Source organism: Nerophis lumbriciformis, linkage group LG16, assembly GCF_033978685.3.
Source record: "Nerophis lumbriciformis linkage group LG16, RoL_Nlum_v2.1, whole genome shotgun sequence".
NCBI classification, from domain to species: Eukaryota; Metazoa; Chordata; class Actinopteri; order Syngnathiformes; family Syngnathidae; genus Nerophis; species Nerophis lumbriciformis.
In genome coordinates, this window is record NC_084563.2 from 22,062,099 (window position 1) to 22,081,483 (window position 19,385).

Below are 19,385 nucleotides of genomic sequence, written 5' to 3' on the forward strand. Positions count from 1 at the left end.
TAGTAAGAAAATGTGTTCCATGGGACATACTGTATAGAGAGAGAGAGAGAGAGATATCTTGTTAGACGGGAGCACTGTACTGTGATAAAAATGCAGGTCAAAGATCCTTTCTGTGACAGGAGCACTCTGCTGTTTTTAAATACATGTTACAAAACACAAATCAAATATCTTGTTTGGCGGGAGCACTGTACTGTGGAAAAATGCAGGTCAAAGATCATTTATGTGACAGGAGCACATAGAATAGCTTAGTGGTCAAAGCAGCGAGTGCCCAATCAAATGGTACTGGGTTCAAATCCCAGTCAGATCGTTTGGTAACTCGGAAAGATCCAGTCAAAGAAATTACTCTTTTATATCATAGTTTACTGAGACAGGTTCTCAATTAAATATATCATTGGGGCCCGAAATCTTCTGTCAGAAAGACCAAGGATAGCTGAATGGTGAAAGCAGCAAGCTCCCAATCAAAGGGGACTGGTTTCAGATCCCAGTCAGGTCACTCTGACACTAGTAAAGATCTGGTCAGAAGAATACATCTTTTTTATGATAGTTTAAAGGTTCTCAATTAGCAGCGGAGACGGGTCTGCGCTGCTGACCCGTCTCCGCTCGGAATGGTGTCCTGCTGGCCCCACTATGGACTGGACTCTTACTATTATGTTGGATGCACTATGGACTGGACTCTCACAATATTATGTCAGACCCACTTGACATCCATTGCTTTCGGTCTCCCCTAGAGGGGGGGGGTTACCCACATATGCAGTCCTCTCCAAAGTTTCTCATAGTCATTCACATCGACGTCCCACTGGGGTGAGTTTTTCCTTGCCCTTATGTGGGCTTTGTACCGAGGATGTCGTTGTGGCTTGTGCAGCCCTTTGAGACACTTGTGATTTAGGGCTATATAAATAAACATTGATTGATTGATTGATATATGTCATTGGGGTCCGAAATCTGGGAACAAAAACATCAAGGATAGCTGAATGGTTAAACAGCTACCTTCCAATCAAAGAGTTCTGGGTTCAATCCCAGTCAGGTCACTCTGCAACTACAATATATCTACTCAGAGCAATTAATCTTTTAAATGAAAGTTTACTGAAACAGTTCTCAATTATATATGTCATTGGGGCCCGAAATCTGGTAATAATAAGACCAGGGATAGCTGAATGGTTAAACAGCTATCTTCCAATCAAAGGGTTCTGGGTTCAATCCCAGTCAGGTCACTCTGAAAGTAGTTAAGATCTAGTCAGAGGAATACATCTTTTGTATAATAGTTTAAATGTTCTCAATTATGTATGTCATTGGGGCACCAAATCTGAGATCAATAAGACCAAAGATAGCTGAATGGTTAAACAGCTAATTTCCAATCAAAGGGTTCTGGGTTCAATCCCGGTCAGGTCGATCGGCTTGTGGAAAAATGCAGTTCAAAGATCCTTTCTGTGAGAGGAGCACTCTGCTGTATTAAAATGCATGTTACAAAACACAAATCAAAGATCTTGCTTGACGGGAGCACTAAAAAACTGGAAAAATGCAGTTCAAAGATCCTTTTTGTGAGAGGAGCACTCTGCTGTATTAAAATGCATGTTACAAAACACAAATCAAAGATCTTGCTTGACGGGATCACAAAAAAACTGTGGAAAAATGCAGTTCAAAGATCTTTTCTGTGACAGGAGCACTCTGCTGTATTAAAATGCATGTTACAAAACACAAATCAAAGATCTTGCTTGACGGGAGCACTAAAAAACTGAGAAAATGCAGTTCAAAGATCCTTTCTGTGAGAGGAGCACTCTGTTGTATTAAAATGCATGTTACAAAACAGAAATCAAAGATCTTGCTTGACGGGAGCACTAAAAAAACTGGAAAAATGCAGTTCAAAGATCCTTTTTGTGAGAGGAGCACTCTGCTGTATTAAAATACATGTTACAAAACACAAATCAAAGATCTTGCTTGACGGGAGCACTAAAAAACTGTGGAAAAATGCAGTTCAAAGATCTTTTCTGTGACAGGAGCACTCTGCTGTATTAAAATGCATGTTATAAAACACAAATTAAAGATCTTACTTGACGGGAGCACTAAAAAAATGTGGAAAAATGCAGTTCAAAGATCCTTTCTGTGAGAGGAGCACTCTGCTGTATTAAAATACATGTTACAAAACACAAATCAAAGATCTTGCTTGACGGGAGCACTAAAAAACTGTGGAAAAATGCAGTTCAAAGATCCTTTCTGTGACAGGAGCACTCTGCTGTATTAAAATGCATGTTACAAAACACAAATCAAAGATCTTGCTTGACGGGAGCACTAAAAAACTGTGGAAAAATGCAGTTCAAAGATCCTTTCTGTGAGAGGAGCACTCTGCTGTATTAAAATGCATGTTACAAAACACAAATCAAAGATCTTGTTTGACGGGAGCACTAAAAAACTGTGGAAAAATGCAGTTCAAAGATCCTTTCTGTGACAGGAGCACTCTGCTGTATTAAAATGCATGTTACAAAACACAAATCAAAGATCTTGCTTGACGGGAGCACTAAAAAACTGTGGAAAAATGCAGTTCTAAGATCCTTTCTGTGACAGGAGCACTCTGCTGTTTTTAAATACATGTTACAAAACACAAATCAAAGATCTTGTTTGACGGGAGCACGGTACTGTGGAAAAATGCAGGTCAAAGATAATTTCTGTGACAAGAGCACTCTGCTGTTTTTAAATACATGTTACAAAACACAAATCAAAGATCTTGTTTGACGGGAGCACTGTACTGTGGAAAAATGCAGGTCAAAGATCCTTTCTGTGACAGGAGCACTCTGCTGTTTTTAAATACATGTTACAAAACACAAATCAAAGATCTTGTTTGACGGGAGCACTGTACTGTGGAAAAATGCAGGTCAAAGATCCTTTCTGAGACAGGAACACTGCTGTTTTTAAATACATGTTACAAAACACAAATCAAAGATCTTGTTTGACGGGAGCACTGTACTGTGGAAAAATGCAGGTCAAAGATCCTTTCTGTGACAGTAGCACTCTGCTGTTTTAGAAAACATGTTACAAAACACAAATCAAAGATCTTGTTTGACGGGATCACTGTACTGTGGAAAAATGCAGGTCAAAGATCCTTTGAGACAGGAGCATTTTGCTGTTTTTAAATACATGTTTCAAAACACTAATCAAAGATCTTGTTTACGGGATCACTGTACTGTGGAAAAATGCAGGTCAAAGATAATTTCTGTGACGAGAGCACTCTGCTGTTTTTAAATACATGTTACAAAACACAAATCAAAGATCTTGTTTGACGGGAGCACTGTACTGTGGAAAAATGCAGGTCAAAGATCCTTTCTGAGACAGGAACACTGCTGTTTTTAAATATATGTTACAAAACACAAATCAAAGATCTTGTTTGACGGGAGCACTGTACTGTGGAAAAATGCAGGTCAAAGATCCTTTCTGAGACAGGAACACTGCTGTTTTTAAATACATGTTACAAAACACAAATCAAAGATCTTGTTTGACGGGAGCACTAAAAAACTGTGGAAACATGCAGTTCAAAGATCATTTCTGTGACAGGAGCACTCTGCTCTTTTTAAATACATGATACAAAACACAAATCAAAGATCTTGCTTGACGGGAGCACTAAAAAACTGTGGGAAAATGCAGGTCAAAGATCCTTACTTTGACAGGAGCACTCTGCTGTTTTTAAATACATGTTACAAAACACGAATCAAAGATCTTGTTTGACGGGAGCACTGTACTGTGGAAAAATGCAGGTCAAAGATCCTTTCTGTGACAGTAGCACTCTGCTGTTTTAGAAAACATGTTACAAAACACAAATCAAAGATCTTGTTTGACGGGAGCACTGTACTGTGGAAAAATGCAGGTCAAAGATCCTTTGAGTCAGGAGCATTTTGCTGTTTTAGAATACATGTTTCAAAACACAAATCAAAGATCTTGTTTACGGGATCACTGTACTGTGGAAAAATGCAGGTCAAAGATCCTTTCTGTGACAGTAGCACTCTGCTGTTTTAAAAAACATGTTACAAAACACAAATCAAAGATCTTGTTTGACGGGATCACTGTACTGTGGAAAAATGCAGGTCAAAGATCCTTTGAGACAGGAGCATTTTGCTGTTTTTAAATACATGTTTCAAAACACTAATCAAAGATCTTGTTTACGGGATCACTGTACTGTGGAAAAATGCAGGTCAAAGATCCTTTCTGAGACAGGAACACTGCTGTTTTTAAATATATGTTACAAAACACAAATCAAAGATCTTGTTTGATGGGAGCACTGTACTGTGGAAAAATGCAGGTCAAAGATCCTTTCTGAGACAGGAGCACTCTGCTGTTTTTAAATATATGTTACAAAACACTGTAATATATATATATATATATATATATATATATATATATATATATATATATATATATATATACACATACATACATACATACTTAGCCGCATCAGAGTGATCAAAGAGCCGCGGGTTGCCGACCCCAGCACTAGGCTGTCGCCACTAAATAACATTCTTCTAACCAGAAGCTATCATATTGCAGATTGCAATACGGACCATGCACTTGTGAGCGCCAAAGTTAGCCTTTAGCCCCGTAAAGTTCACTGCTCCAAGGCAAAGAGTCGTGCCTGCATTGATACATCAAAGATGTCAATTTCATGCAAGGTGGATGATTATTTATCAACCCTAGACCAAGCTCTTCAAAACCTGCGAGAGCCTGATGCTACAGCAAAATGGAACACCATGAAAGAAGCAATTTACAATACAGCTACAAACCCCGTTTCCATATGAGTTGGGAAATTGTGTTAGATGTAAATATAAACGGAATACAATGATTTGCAAATCATTTTCAACCCATATTCAATTGAATGAACTACAAAGACAACATATGTCAGTGACGTGCGGTGAGTTTGATGGCTGGTGAGGCACTGACTTCATCACAGTCAGATTTACAAACATATGAACCCTAAAGAGTATCTTATTCACCATTTGATTGGCAGCAGTTAACGGGTTATGTTTAAAAGCTCATACCAGCATTCTTCCCTGCTTGGCACTCAGCATCAAGGCTTGGAATTGGGGGTTAAATCACCAAAAATTATTCCCGGCCGCTGCTGCCCACTGCTCCCCTCACCTCCCAGGGGGTGATCAAGGGATGGGTCAAATGCAGAGGACACATTTCATTACACCTAGTGTGTGTGTGACAATCATTGGTACCTTAACTTAACTTTAACTTTACACATACAAACTGTAGCACACAAAAAAGCACATTTAATAAAAAAACGTTATTATGGTCTTACCTTTACTTAGAAATTAAGTCCATGCGCCGCAACTAAAGCCCTCACTTAAACTTTGAAAAGATTGAATCTATTAAAAAAGTGTAACGGAGGGTTTATAAATGTCGCCTATACTGTATGAAACTACAAAATAACAAACACGGAGGCTCCAGTTTACACGAGGACCACTTTATTTACTTTCTTTCAAAAACCTCCGCAACGTGACATCACTTCCGCTCTTCGCGCCTTCAAAATAAGAGCTCAAGGCATATACTGTATAACAGCGCATAACAGGAACTTAACATCACAAAGAGGAAAGCCCATGAAAATAGGTTACAAAAGTTATTTAATAAGAAGCCAAAAAGTGCAAAAACAATAATGTTCGTGTTGGAGGAGTTGTGAATTAGATACACCTGCAGTCTGCAGGTGTACCTAATGTTGTGGCCCTGCAGTCATTCACAACTCCTCCAACACGAACATTATTGTTTTTGCACTTTTTGGCTTCTTATGAAATAATTTGTTAAAATAGATTCAATCTTGCACGTGGAAAGTTTAAGTGTGGGCTTAAGTTGATATAACAATTCTACGGCGGGGGTGCAGGAGGCGGGGCTACTGGAGCCTCAGCCAGTGCGTCTTTTGCAGCCGTTTTATGATCGCTCAGCACAAGAAATACGTTACACACATACAGTTGTTGACAAAATACACTGTACATTATATACCTCAGCTAACTAAACTATGGAAATGTATAATATAATTCATATAGCAATACGATCTCACTGCACAGCAGGCCAGCAGTTAGCCGAGTCCGGAATCCATGTTGAGGCACTGAGTGACGTGCCTCAACTGGCTGCTGTTCACCGCACCGTCTCTTCTCAGTATTTGAACGGCAAATGTGAAAATTCAGCGATTTTGAATACAAATAATCTAAAACTGGTGAAGTTAAATGGAAAATAACTTTATAGTATAATCACTGGATACATATAACAATTTAATTTTTTTTTTCTTTTTACATTTTTTTTCTTTCCATGATTGCAGGTGAGGCCCCGCCTCACCTGCCTCTAGTGACTGCACGTCACTGACATAATTGATGTTCAAACTCAAACTTTTTCTTTTTTTTGCAAATAATAATTAACTTTGAATTTCATGGCTGCAACACGTGCCAAAGTAGTTGGGAAAGGGCATGTTTACCACTGTGTTACATGGCCTTTCCTTTTAACAACACTCAGTAAACGCTCGGAAACTGAGGAGACACATTTTTGAAGCTTCTCGGGTGGAATTCTTTCCCATTCTTGCTTGATGTACAGCTTAAGTTGTTCAACAGTCCGGGGGTCTCCGTTGTGGTATTTTAGGCTTCATAATGCACCACACATTTTCAATGGGAGACAGGTCTGGACTTCAGGCAGGCCAGTCTAGTACCCGCACTCATTTACTATGAAGCCACGTTGATGTAACACGTGGCTTGGCATTGTCTTGCTGAAATAAGCAGGGGCGTCCATGATAACATTGCTTGGATGGCAACATATGTTGCTCCAAAACCTGTATGTACCTTTCAGCATTAATGGTGCCTTCACAGATGTGTAAGTTACCCATGTCTTGGGCACTAATACACCCCCATACCATCACATATGCTGGCTTTATAACAATCCGGATGGTTCTTTTTCTCTTTGGTCCAGAGGACATGACGTCCACAGTTTCCAAAAACAATTTCAAATGTGGACTCGTCAGACCACAGAACACTTTTCCACCTTGTATCAGTCCATCTTAGATGAGCTCAGGCCCAGCGAAGCCGACGGCGTTTCTGGGTGTTGTTGATAAACGGTTTTCACCTTGCATAGGAGAGTTTTAACTTGCACTTACAGATGTAGCGACCAACTGTAGTTACTGACAGTGGGTCTCTGAAGTGTTCCTGAGCCCATGTGGTGATATCCTTTACACACTGATGTCGCTGGTTGATGCAGTACAGCCTGAGGGATCGAAGGTCACGGGCTTAGCTGCTTACGTGCAGTGATTTCTCCAGATTCTCTGAACCTTTTGATGATATTACGGACCGTAGATGGTGAAATCCCTAAATTCCTTGCAATAGCTGGTTGAGAAAGGTTTTTCTTAAACTGTTCAACAATTTGCTCACGCATTTGTTGACAAAGTAGTGACCCTCGCCCCATCCTTGTTTGTGAATGACTGAGCATTTCATGGAAGCTGCTTTTATACCCAATCATGGCACCCACCTGTTCCAAATTAGCCTGCACACCTGTGGGATGTTCCAAATAAGTGTTTGATGAGCATTCCTCAACTTTATCAGTATTTATTGCCACCTTTCCCAACTTCTTTGTCACATGTTGCTGGCATCAAATTCTAAAGTTAATTATTATTTGCAAAAAAAAAAAAAAAATGTTTATCAGTTTGAACATCAAATATGTTGTCTTTGTAGCATATTCAACTGAATATGGGTTGAAAATGATTTGCAAATCATTGTATTCCGTTTATATTTACATCTAACACAATTTCCCAACTCATATGGAAACAGGGTTTGTATTTCTACCCTTGGGAAGAAGGAAAGAACTAGTCACGACTGGTTTAATGCCTATCTACCAATCATGGAACCAGCAATTGAGGTCAAACGCAAAGCATTTTTGGCATACAAGAGATGTCCAAATGCTCAGTCACTTGCAACACTCAAGAGTACTCGTTGTTCCACACAGCGCGTTGCCAGACAGTGTGCAAACACCTATTGGCAGCAGCTCTGCGAAGATATCCAGATGAGTGCTGGATCTGGTAACATCCGTGGCATGTACAACGGTATCATGCTGTAAAGCAGACTACTCACATTTTGGTCACATTTTCAGTAGACCCATAATAAATTCATAAAACAACCAAACTTCATGAATGTTTTTTGTGACCAACAAGTATGTGCTCCAATCACTCGATCACAAAAGCACTAGTTCCATTGGCAGCAAAATAGGCCCAGAGCATAATACTACCACCACCATGCTTGACGGTAGGATGGGTGTTCCTGGGATTCTCCTCCAATCATATAGCTGGGTGTTGTGGTCAATTTTTGTTTCATCTGACCACAGAACTTTCCTCCAGAAGGTCTTATCTTTGATCAGGCTAGAATGAAGGTTTTAGAATGGCCTTCCCAAAGTCCTGACTTAAAAGTGTGGACAATGCTGAAGAAACAAGTCCATGTCAGAAAACCAACACATTTAGCTGAACTGCACCAATTTTGTCAAGAGTGGTCAAAAATTCAAGCAGAAGCTTGTGGATGGCTACCAAAAGCGCCTTATTGCAGTGAAACTTCCCAAGGGACATGTAAGCAAATATTAACATTGCTTTATGTATACTTTTGACCCAGCAGATTTTCAGTAGACCCATAATAAATTCATAATAGAACCAAACTTCATGAATGTTTTTTGTGACCAACAAGTATGTGCTCCAATCACTCTATCACAAAAAAATAAGAGTTGTAGAAATGATTGGAAACTCAAGACAGCCATGACATTATGTTCTTTACAAGTGTATGTAAACTTTTGACCACAACTGTATGTATGTATGTATATATATATATATATATATATATATATATATATATATATATATATATATATATATATATATATATATATATATATATATATTTTATATATATAAATACAAAATATCTAAATCATGACTGGAAGTAATTTAAAGTAAATTAAGATATTAAACACTAAAGTCAACATCAGACGAGTACAAAAGATACAAAAATTTAAAACTCCAAGGGTTGTCTTCAACTTTCCGTTCATAGTGACCTAAAAACCTTGAAGATTTTGCACACAAGAAGGAGGTGACAGGAAGTCTTCGGTCAAATGAGTCGTCGCACTTTTCACGACCTCTTCTTGCCGTCTTTTTACTTGCGGAGCATGCAGAAGACAAACATGATGAAGGCGACTCTTTTGTGGATGATGCTCCTTCATGGAGGATGTGAGTTGTCTTCTTCGCTCTCGGAATGATGGCGGACATATTCTGTTACGGAGTTCATTCCTTTGTTGGCAAACAGGAAACCTTTTCGGAATCATCACGTATAAATACATAATTTGGCGCATTCTTACGATTTGTGAAAATAATCTAATTTACGTATAGAGTGTTATATATATCTTAATACATCCACTATTGTGGATTGATTGATTTTGCCATTATTATTATTATATAATAATTGTTTTCTCCGTTACCACTTCCATGATTTCAGTCGTGTTTACGACTTAATTCTTGTATCATATTTTTGGTTTTGTGGCTGCCGTTTGATTTCATAGAATTACAGTTGTTTGTAATGTTAAACATGTAAAATTATGATGTTATTCCTGTAATATTTTGACTTTATTCAAATAACAACTTCATTCATGGATGGTGCGACTTTACATTTGTATTTTTTAGTGTGGCCCAAATATTACTTTGTATCAAAGGCTTTTCCCTTTACATTTATGTACTAATTTGTACAATTACTTAAACAAATCCCCTGATACAGATACAATAATTCAGACACAAATTAAAAAAACATGCTTTTTCCTGCAAATGTACAAAACCCAACACCAGTGACGTTGGCACGTTGTGTAAATGGTAAATAAAAACAGAATACAATGATTTGCAAATTCTTTCCAAGTTATCGATTGAATAGACTGTAAAGACAAGATATTTAATGTCCCAACTGAGGAACATTTTTTGTTGTTGTTGCAAATAATCATTAACTTAGACTTTAATGGCAGCAACACATTGCAAAAAAGTAGTCACAGGGGCATTTTTACCACTGTGTTACATGGCCTTTCCTTTTAACAACACTCTGTAAACATTTGGGAACTGAGGAGACCAATTTTTTAAGCTTTTCAGGTGGAATTATTTCCCATTCTTGCTTGATTTACAACTTATGTTGTTCAACAGTCTCTGTTGTGTTATTTTACGCTTCATAATGCGCCACACAGGTCCAGGTCTAGACTACAGGCAGGCCAGTCTAGTATTTACTACGAAGCCATGCTGTTGTAACCCGTGCAGAATGTGGATTGGCATTGTCTTGCTGAAATAAGCAGGAAATAAGCATGAAAAAGACATTGCTTGGATGGCAACAAATGTTGCTCCAAAACCTGTATGTACCTTTCAGCATTAATGGTGCCTTCACAGATGTGTAAGTTACCCATGTCTTGGGCACTAATACACCCCCATACCATCACAGATGCTGGCTTTTGAACTTTGTGCCAAGAACAGTCTGGATGGTTCTTTTCCTCTTTGGTCACGACGTCCACAGTTTCCAAAAACAATTAGAAATGTGGACTCGTCAGACCACAGAACACCTTTCCACTTTGCATCAGTCCATCTTAGATGAGCTCGGGCCCAGCGAAGCCGGCGGCGTTTCTGGGTGTTGTTGATAAATGGCTTTTGCTTTGCATAGTAAGTTTTAACTTGCACTTACAGATGTAGCGACCAACTGTAGTAACTGACAATGGTTTTCTGAAGTGTTCCTGAGCCCATGTGGTGATATCCTTTACACATAGATGTTACTTTTTGATGGATCAAAGGTCACAGGCTTTCAATGTTTGTTTTAGGCCTTGCCGTGCAGTGATTTCTCCAGATTCTCTGAACCTTTTGATGATATTACGGACCGTAGATGTCCAAATCCCAAAATTTCTTGCAGTAGCTGGTTGAGAAATGTTCTTCTTAAACAACACGCTCGTTCACAAAGTGGTGACCCTCGTCCCATCCTTGTTTGTGAATGACTGAGCATTTCATGGAAGCTGCTTTTATACCCAATCATGGCACCCACCTGTTCCCAATTAGCCTGTTCACCTGTGGGATGTTCCAAATAAGTGTCTGAGGAGCATTCCTCAACTTTCTCAGTCTTTTTGCCACTTGTGCCAGCTTTTTGGAAACATGTTGTAGGCATCAAATTCCAAATGAGCTAATATTTGCCAAAAATAACAAAGTTGTCCAGTTGGAACGTTAAATATCTTGTCTTTGCAGTCTATTCAATTGAATAAAAGTTGAAAAGGATTTGCAAATCATTGTATTCTGTTTTTATTTACCATTTACACAACGAGCCAGCTTCACTGGTTTTGGGTTTTGTAACAATCAATTGACCCTGTGGTGTGTTTTTGTTAAATTCTGTAAAAAAAATATTGTAGGTTTAATTAATGCATGTAATAATTCACTTTTTTCTGATGTAAAAATCGTGAAATGTTGCCTTGACTTTTGTAACATGACTTAATGCATGTGTCCTATTTTTTAATGTAGTCTGGCCCAAATACTCAAGAAGACACAGAAAAAGCATTCAACCTGATAATGTCCCTTATGCTACTCTAAAACCACCAAGGGGCGTCTTTAAATAGCTATCCGTGTATAATTACCGTATTTTCCGCACTATAAGGCGCACCGGATTATTAGCCGCACCTTCTATGAATTACATATTTCATAATTTTGTCCACCAATAAGCCGCCCCGGACTATAAGCCGCGCCTACGCTGCGCTAAAGTGAATGTCAAAAAAACGCTGCGCTAAAGTGAATGTCAAAAAAACAGTCAGATAGTTCAGTCAAACTTTAATAATATATTGAAAACCAGCGTTCTAACAACTCTGTCCCAAAATGTACGCAAATGTGCAATCACAAACATAGTAAAATTCAAAATGGTGTAGAGCAATAAATAGCAACATAATGTTGCTCGAACGTTAATGTCACAACACACAAAATAAACATAGCGCTCACCTTCTGAAGTTATTCTTCATTCGTAAATCCTTCGAATTCTTCGTCTTCGGTGTCCGAATTGAAAAGTTGCGCAAGCGTGGGATCCAAAAATGGCCGGCTCCGCCTCGTCGAAGTCATCGGATTCAGTGTCGCTGTTGTTGTGCAGCAGTTCTGTGAATCCTGCCTTCCGGAAAGCTCGGACCACAGTTGTGACCGAAACTATCTGCCCAGGCATTTACGATCCACTGGCAAATGTTGGCGTATGTCGACCGGCGCTATCTGCCCGTCTTAGTGAAGGTGTGTTCGCCTTCGGAGCTGTGTGAAAAAAGCCACCCGGCCTCTTCGCGTAAACTTCCCTTAACCACTCGCTCATCTTTTCTTCATCCATCCATCCCTTCGAGTTAGCTTTTATGATGACGCCGGCTGGAAAGGTCTCTTTTGGCAAGGTCTTCCTTTTGAATATCACCATGGGAGGAAGTTAGCATGGCAAGCTAGAACCACAGTGAAGGATGACTTCTCATTCCCTGTGGTGCGAATATTCACCGTACGTGCTCCCGTTCCACAGTGCGGTTCACAGGAATATCAGTTGCTGTGAAATACGGTAGTAATCCGTGTGCGGATGGAGAGATTGCGTCTTTTTATGAACCGGATCCTTGTCGCGTAGTAGGAGCCATTTTGTGGTCTTTACAGATGTAAACAGGAAATGAAACGTACGGTGATATCCGCGCGTTTTTTCTTCTTCTTCCGGGGGCGGGTGAAGCGCTTCCTGTTCTATGGGGGCGGGTGAAGCGCTTCCTGTTCTATGGGGGCGGGTGAAGCGCTTCCTGTTCTATGGGGGCGGGTGAAGCGCTTCCTGTTCTATGGGGGCGGGTGAAGCGCTTCCTGTTCTATGGGGGCGGGTGAAGCGCTTCCTGTTCTATGGGGGCGGGTGCTTTCCTTGGCGGTTGCTTGCGTAGAAGAAGAAGCGCTTCCTGTTCTACCGGGAAAAAAGATGGCGGCTGTTTACCGAAGTTGCGAGACCGAAACTTTATGAAAATGAATCGTAATAAAGCGCACCGGGTTATAAGGCGCACTGTCAGCTTTTGAGAAAAATTGTGGTTTTTAGGTGCGCCTTATAGTGCGGAAAATACGGTACCATCTTTTTAACTTAAATGAGCCACTAAAATTTCATTGAAAAAAAACATCCAAATGTACTTTTGTAAATATTATTACACCTTTTTATTCTCATAGAATAGTTTTTTGCTATATTTGTTTCAATGAGCGCCTCTGTGTGGTTCTCTTTCATTTTCATTTGGAAAAAATCTGCAGGGTTACATTTATTTTGAAATTATGCAAGTCTACGCCTGTAAAATTATGTTTATTTATTGTAATTTTACAAATTTCGGCCTGACTTACTAATATTCAAATACCACACCCTAAACAGCGTGTGCAATCTATTTAATAGTGGGTGTGTGATTTACTAAGACTGTGTGTACAATTGAAAAGTGGAGCAGACCGCCTTATTTAAACAAGGATTTTACATGTACTATAAGGGGCATCACCATGGAGACACTCATTTACTGCACATTCCTGTTATCTTGTGGTATTTTGCTGTGTTTTCAAACTTGCCGGAGACATTTACCACTTTTTATGGGCATTTTAGACATAGTCCAAAGTGCATATACAACGGAACTCACTTTTTTTGTCAGCACTGAAGGTGCGCTCATGGGAGAGAGCCTGCACTCACTAGTCAAGACGCAAAAAATGCATATTTCAAAGTTTTTCTAATCATATAGGGGACATATTAATATCTTATATTCCATGTGAAAAAAAACCACTAAAGGACACCAAAACGCATTAAGTGAATTTGCAGCTGCAAAATTATAAAAGAATGTTGCTGAAGTAGGACAGAGGACAGACGGGTTCTCTGTCTTAGGTTTGTGTCAGTTTGCACATACTTTTTCAGATGTACTTAATAAAATAGAGCAGTGATGAGTGTTGTTAAGTCACATTGCGTGTGCTAAATAACTTGTATTTGCATCTTCTCCAAGTACCGTATTTTCCGGACCATAGGGCGCACCGGATTATAAGGTGCACTGCCGATGAATGGTCTATTTTTTTTCTTTTATCATATATAAGGTGCACCGGATTATAGAGGCAATTAAAGGAGTCATATTATTATTATTTTTTTCTAAATGTAAAAGACTTCCTTGTAGTCTACAGAACATGTAATGATGGTTCTTTGGTCAAAATGTTGCATAGATGATGTTTTACAGATCATTTTCAAGCTTCTTTCTGACAGTCGCTTCCGGATGCGCTGTTTTGTGGGCGGTCTTATTTACGTGTCTCACTTTCGACAGAGTCTTCTCCCCGTCATCTTTGTTGTAGCGGTGTAGCGTGCAAGGACGCGAGTGGAAGAAGTGTCAAATGATGGAGCTAACTGTTTTAATGACATTCAGACTTCAATCAATAACGGAGCAGCATCTCCTCATTCGGAAACAACAACACCCGTGAAAAAACGTCCGACCGGAACTCTCTAAAGTTCCTTGGGTGAATAATGTAAACTCACTACACCGGTATGCTTTAGCGCTTTCATGGCGAGTTTACTGACAGATATAAGTAAGAACTTTACACTGCTTTATATTAGAAATGGTAACAGCGGAGAATGAATGTCCCATAACAAGAAGATAGAGACAAAGAAGAAGCTTATCGACTACGGTATCGGCACGGACTACAAAGGCGGACTCGCGCAATTTTTCAGGATTTATGCAGATCCCAAATACAGATCAGCAGGTACCAAAAGATAAGAAAAGTTGCTTTTGCATAATATTGCGAAACAAAACGCCAGATAATATGTCTTACCTTATACACACACATTATAATTTTACTCCTATGTTTAATGCGCCGACAATCCATCAAGCGGTGTGGATTCATAGCTTACCAAAGTCGTACTAAAAAATGTTGAGAACCGTGTGTAATGTTCTATATTTTCAATGGAACATATAACATGCTGGTGTTGTTTACTTGAGTCATATTGCAGTCTACACATATCTATTATGTTTGACGGCCATCTACTGGTCACACTTATCATTACACTATGTACCAAATAAAATAGCTTCGAGGTCGGTAAGCAAAACCAGAATTATTCCGTATATTAGGCGCACTGGGTTATAAGGCGCACTATCGAGTTTTGAGTAAAAAAAAAGAAAGATTTTAAGTGCGCCTTGAGAACTGGAAAATACGGTACTGTGGTCGTTTTGATGATCAGCGTATATTTTGCATATTCAGACACGCTAAATGGATTGCACACCTTATTCTGCCCACTTGACAGGCGCAATAAAAGTGAGAGTTTTGCATGTGCTATCAAGTTTGTACGTGTTTTAGTACACGCAAACCTAATAAATCAGGCCCTTTATGTGACATTTTCACTTTACTCTCATAATTAAAAGCCATTTGGACATGTTTTGATGTGCGTCACGCTAACAAGCGTTCATTGTTCCCAGCGGACGCTAACAAGTCGGAGATCACGTCTCTCATGCAGTGGCCGGCGGAATTAAGCCCGCTTCGTAAAGGCGACTCTTTTACCCTCCATTGCTGGCTACTATTCGACCACGACAAGCTCACGTGTCCAGAGGAGCGTCGCGTCTACTGGCTGAGATTTGGACCTCGCTCCGGTTTCATCCAAGCTGAAGGAACGTCGACAGAAGATTGCGACGAGACGCACAATCCCAAAGGATGCTTGTATGCGCTTTTCACTACTGTTAACGATGTCTCCGATTACGCCACCTACTACTGTGCGCTGGCCGCCTGTGGCAACATCCTGTTTGGAAGTGGAACAAAAGTGGACTTTCAAGGTAACGATTTTATTACGCAATATTTATTTGTTGGCGACCACTAAATAACACTACTTTTAGGTTTGTTTGTTTGCGTGCAACTTCACTCTCTAATTACAAACACTTTTTTTTTTTCAAGTTATACTTCCATCACGACAAAGTATTGGGGCCGTATTGAAAAGAAAACATTACAAATTGCAAAAAGTTGCAATGTCTTAACGATAAATGTCGTAATTTAGCAAAGACAAGGTGGTAATGTTAGGTGAGTGTTGTTAATGTTATAAGGACACATTTGTAACATGGTGATGAAAAAGTCGCAATAGCGTGAGAACGTAAGACGTATCGCAAGAAAATACGTCGTAATGTTGCGAAGACAAGGTTTTATGTTAGGAGTCGTAAAAGTTGTAAAAGAATCTGGGTTTTATAAGAAAAGGAAAAAGATGAAGTGTTACAAAAAAGTCGCAACGTTGCGAGAAAAAGGACGTGTTACAAGGGCAAAGTCGTAAGTTGTAATGTTATGTTGTGTTTTTTTAATTTAAGAACTAAATCATGCAATGCAAAAGTCGCAATGGTGCAAGAAAAAAAGACAGTGTCGCGAGCAAAAATGCTTGTGTTACGAAAACAGAGCCAAAATGTCACAAGAATAAAGCCGTAATGTTACAAAAAAAAAGTAAAAATGACAAGAATAAAGTCGTAATGTTACGAAAAAAAAGTCAAAATGTCATAAGAATTAAGTTGTAATGTTACGGAAAAAAAGTCAAACTGTCATAAGAAAAAAGTTATGTTAAGAAAAATAGTCAAACTGTCATAACAAAAAAGTTGTTATGTTAAGAAAACAAAGTCAAAATGTCATAAGAATGAAGTCGTTATGTTACGAAAACAGAGCCAAAATGTCACAAGAATAAAGCCGTAATGTTACAAAAAAAAGTTGTTATGTTAAGAAAACAAAGTCAAAATGTCATAAGAATGAAGTCGTTATGTTACGAAAACAGAGCCAAAATGTCACAAGAATAAAGCCGTAATGTTACAAAAAAAAGTCAAAATGACAAGAATAAAGTCGTAATGTTACGAAAAAAAGTCAAAATGTCATAAGTATAAAGTTGTAATGTTACGAAAAAAGTCAAACTGTCATAAGAATAAAGTCGTTATGTCAAGAAAACAAAGCCAAAATGTCACAAGAATAAATTCGTAATGTTACGAAAAAAAGTCAAAATGTCATAAGAATAAAGTCGTAATGTTACGAAAACAAAGTCAAAATGTCGGAATTTTGAGGAAAGGAAAAAGACGAATACTCAAGAAAAAAGTTGTAATGTTACGAAGAGAACGATGTAATTTATGAAAAAAATGTCGTAATAGTACAACAAAACAAAGTCATAATTTTTTGAGAACAAAGTTGAAATGTTGCAATCATTCAGTCGTAAAGTTACAAAAAAAAGCCACCATGTCAAGAATAAAGTTGTAATATTGCGAATACAAAGTTTTAATTTTACGAGAAGAAATGTATAATAACACAAGAATAAAGTCAGAATGTTACACAAAGTTCCACAAGGAAAGAGAAGAATGTGGTAAGAATAAAGTCGTAATGTTGCGAAGACAAGGTTTTATGTTACGATGTGTCATTTTAATGTTAGAATAGAGAAGTCGTTAAAGTTGTGAAAAGGTGTTACAAAAAGAGATGTTTGGTGATATCGGACTGCCGATATTATCGGCCAATAAATGCTTTAAAATGTAATATCGGAAATTATCGGGATTGGTTTAAAAAAGTAACATTTATGACTTTTTAAAACGCCGCTGTACGGAGTGGTACACGGACGTAGGGAGAAGTACAGAGTAGTTTCATCTCCCAGTCTAGCCAACCCTCCCGATTTTCCCGGGAGACTCACAAAAATCTCCCGGGGCAACCATTCTCCCGATTTTCTCCCGATTTCCACTCAGACAACAATATTGGGGGCGAGCCTTAAATATACAATATACACCCCCCGCTAGCCCCCCCCCCCCCCCCCCCCCACCTCAACCCCTCAACACAGTCGTGTTAATTCCACAACTGTATATATCTATCGGTTGGTATCAGAATCGGTAATTAAGAGTTGGACAATATCGGAATATCGGATATCGGCAAAAAAGCCATTATCGGACATCTCTAGTTACAAGAATAAAGTCGCAATACAATTGTGTGATGTCATGTTGTGTTTTATTAATGTTATAAGAACAAAGTTGCAATGGTGGGGGAAAAAAGACCTAATGTTGTGTTTTATTAGATTTTAAGGGAACAAAACAAGAGAGTAAAGAGACAAAACTTGTAATGTCACAAGAAAAAAAAAATGTAATGTTAGAAATATCAAGAATGGATGCAACCTTGTTTGTTTGTGTTCATACTCTAGAAAGAGAGACCAGATCCTACGCTCATTTTCTCATCTTGCTCATCTTGGCTTTAAGTTTGTTCATCATCGCCTTTCTCATCAACGTCATAGTGCAAAATAAGACAAGTAACGTCGCCACGGCAACATCTTGTTTCCTTTCCTACCGACTTTTAATTGACTTTTTTTTCTCCTTTCTCTCCCAGGCTCTATTTCACCGCAAAGCAAACGTCCAACTCTTCATCCAACTTTCAACGTTGGTATTTGTTTATTACCCTTTCATATTCATGTTCTACATCCGTGTTTCAGCACCTTTTCTTCCACAGAGAGACGGAGACGCTCGTCTAAACACCGTTGTGGTTTTTACAACCACGGGAACCGGGACGAGGGATGCAGTATGCAGGTGTAGGCGTACCTGATGTTGTGGCCGGGCGAATCTCTGCATTGTTTATCGATCGATCAAGACTGTGCATAAGAAAAATGTCACCGCATGTCACATGTCGGTGTTATTATACGATAAAACGAAAATAAATCTGACCTTTATTCACTTATAGCCTGAAGCAAAGGGGGAGAGGGTCCTCCTCTTCTGGCCGGGAGCTTGACTTAATATCCAAACAAGTACGTCCATCTCGCTCTGACATTGCAAAATCCTGCCAGCAAAGGCCTTAAAAACTGCGGGCAAGCTCACGCGAAAATGCATTTGTACAAACCCCGTTTCCATATGAGTTGGGAAATTGTGTTAGATGTAAATATAAACGGAATACAATGATTTGCAAATCATTTTCAACCCATATTCAGTTGAATATGCTACAAAGACAACATATTTGATGTTCAAACTGATAAACATTTTTTTTTGCAAATAATCATTAACTTTAGAATTTGATGCCAGCAACACGTGACAAAGAAGTTGGGAAAGGTGGAAATAAATACTGATAAAGTTGAAGAATGCTCGTCAAACACTTATTTGGAACATCCCACAGGTGAACAGGCAAATTGGGAACAGGTGGGTGCCATGATTGGGTATAAAAGTAGATTCTATGAAATGCTCAGTCATTCACAAACAAGGATGGGGCGAGGGTTACCACTTTGTCAACAAATGCGTGAGCAAATTGTTGAACAGTTTAAGAAAAACCTTTCTCAAGCAGCTATTGCAAGGAATTTAGGGATTTCACCATCTACGGTCTGTAATATCATCAAAGGGTTCAGAGAATCTGGAGAAATCACTGCACGTAAGCAGCTAAGCCCGTGACCTTG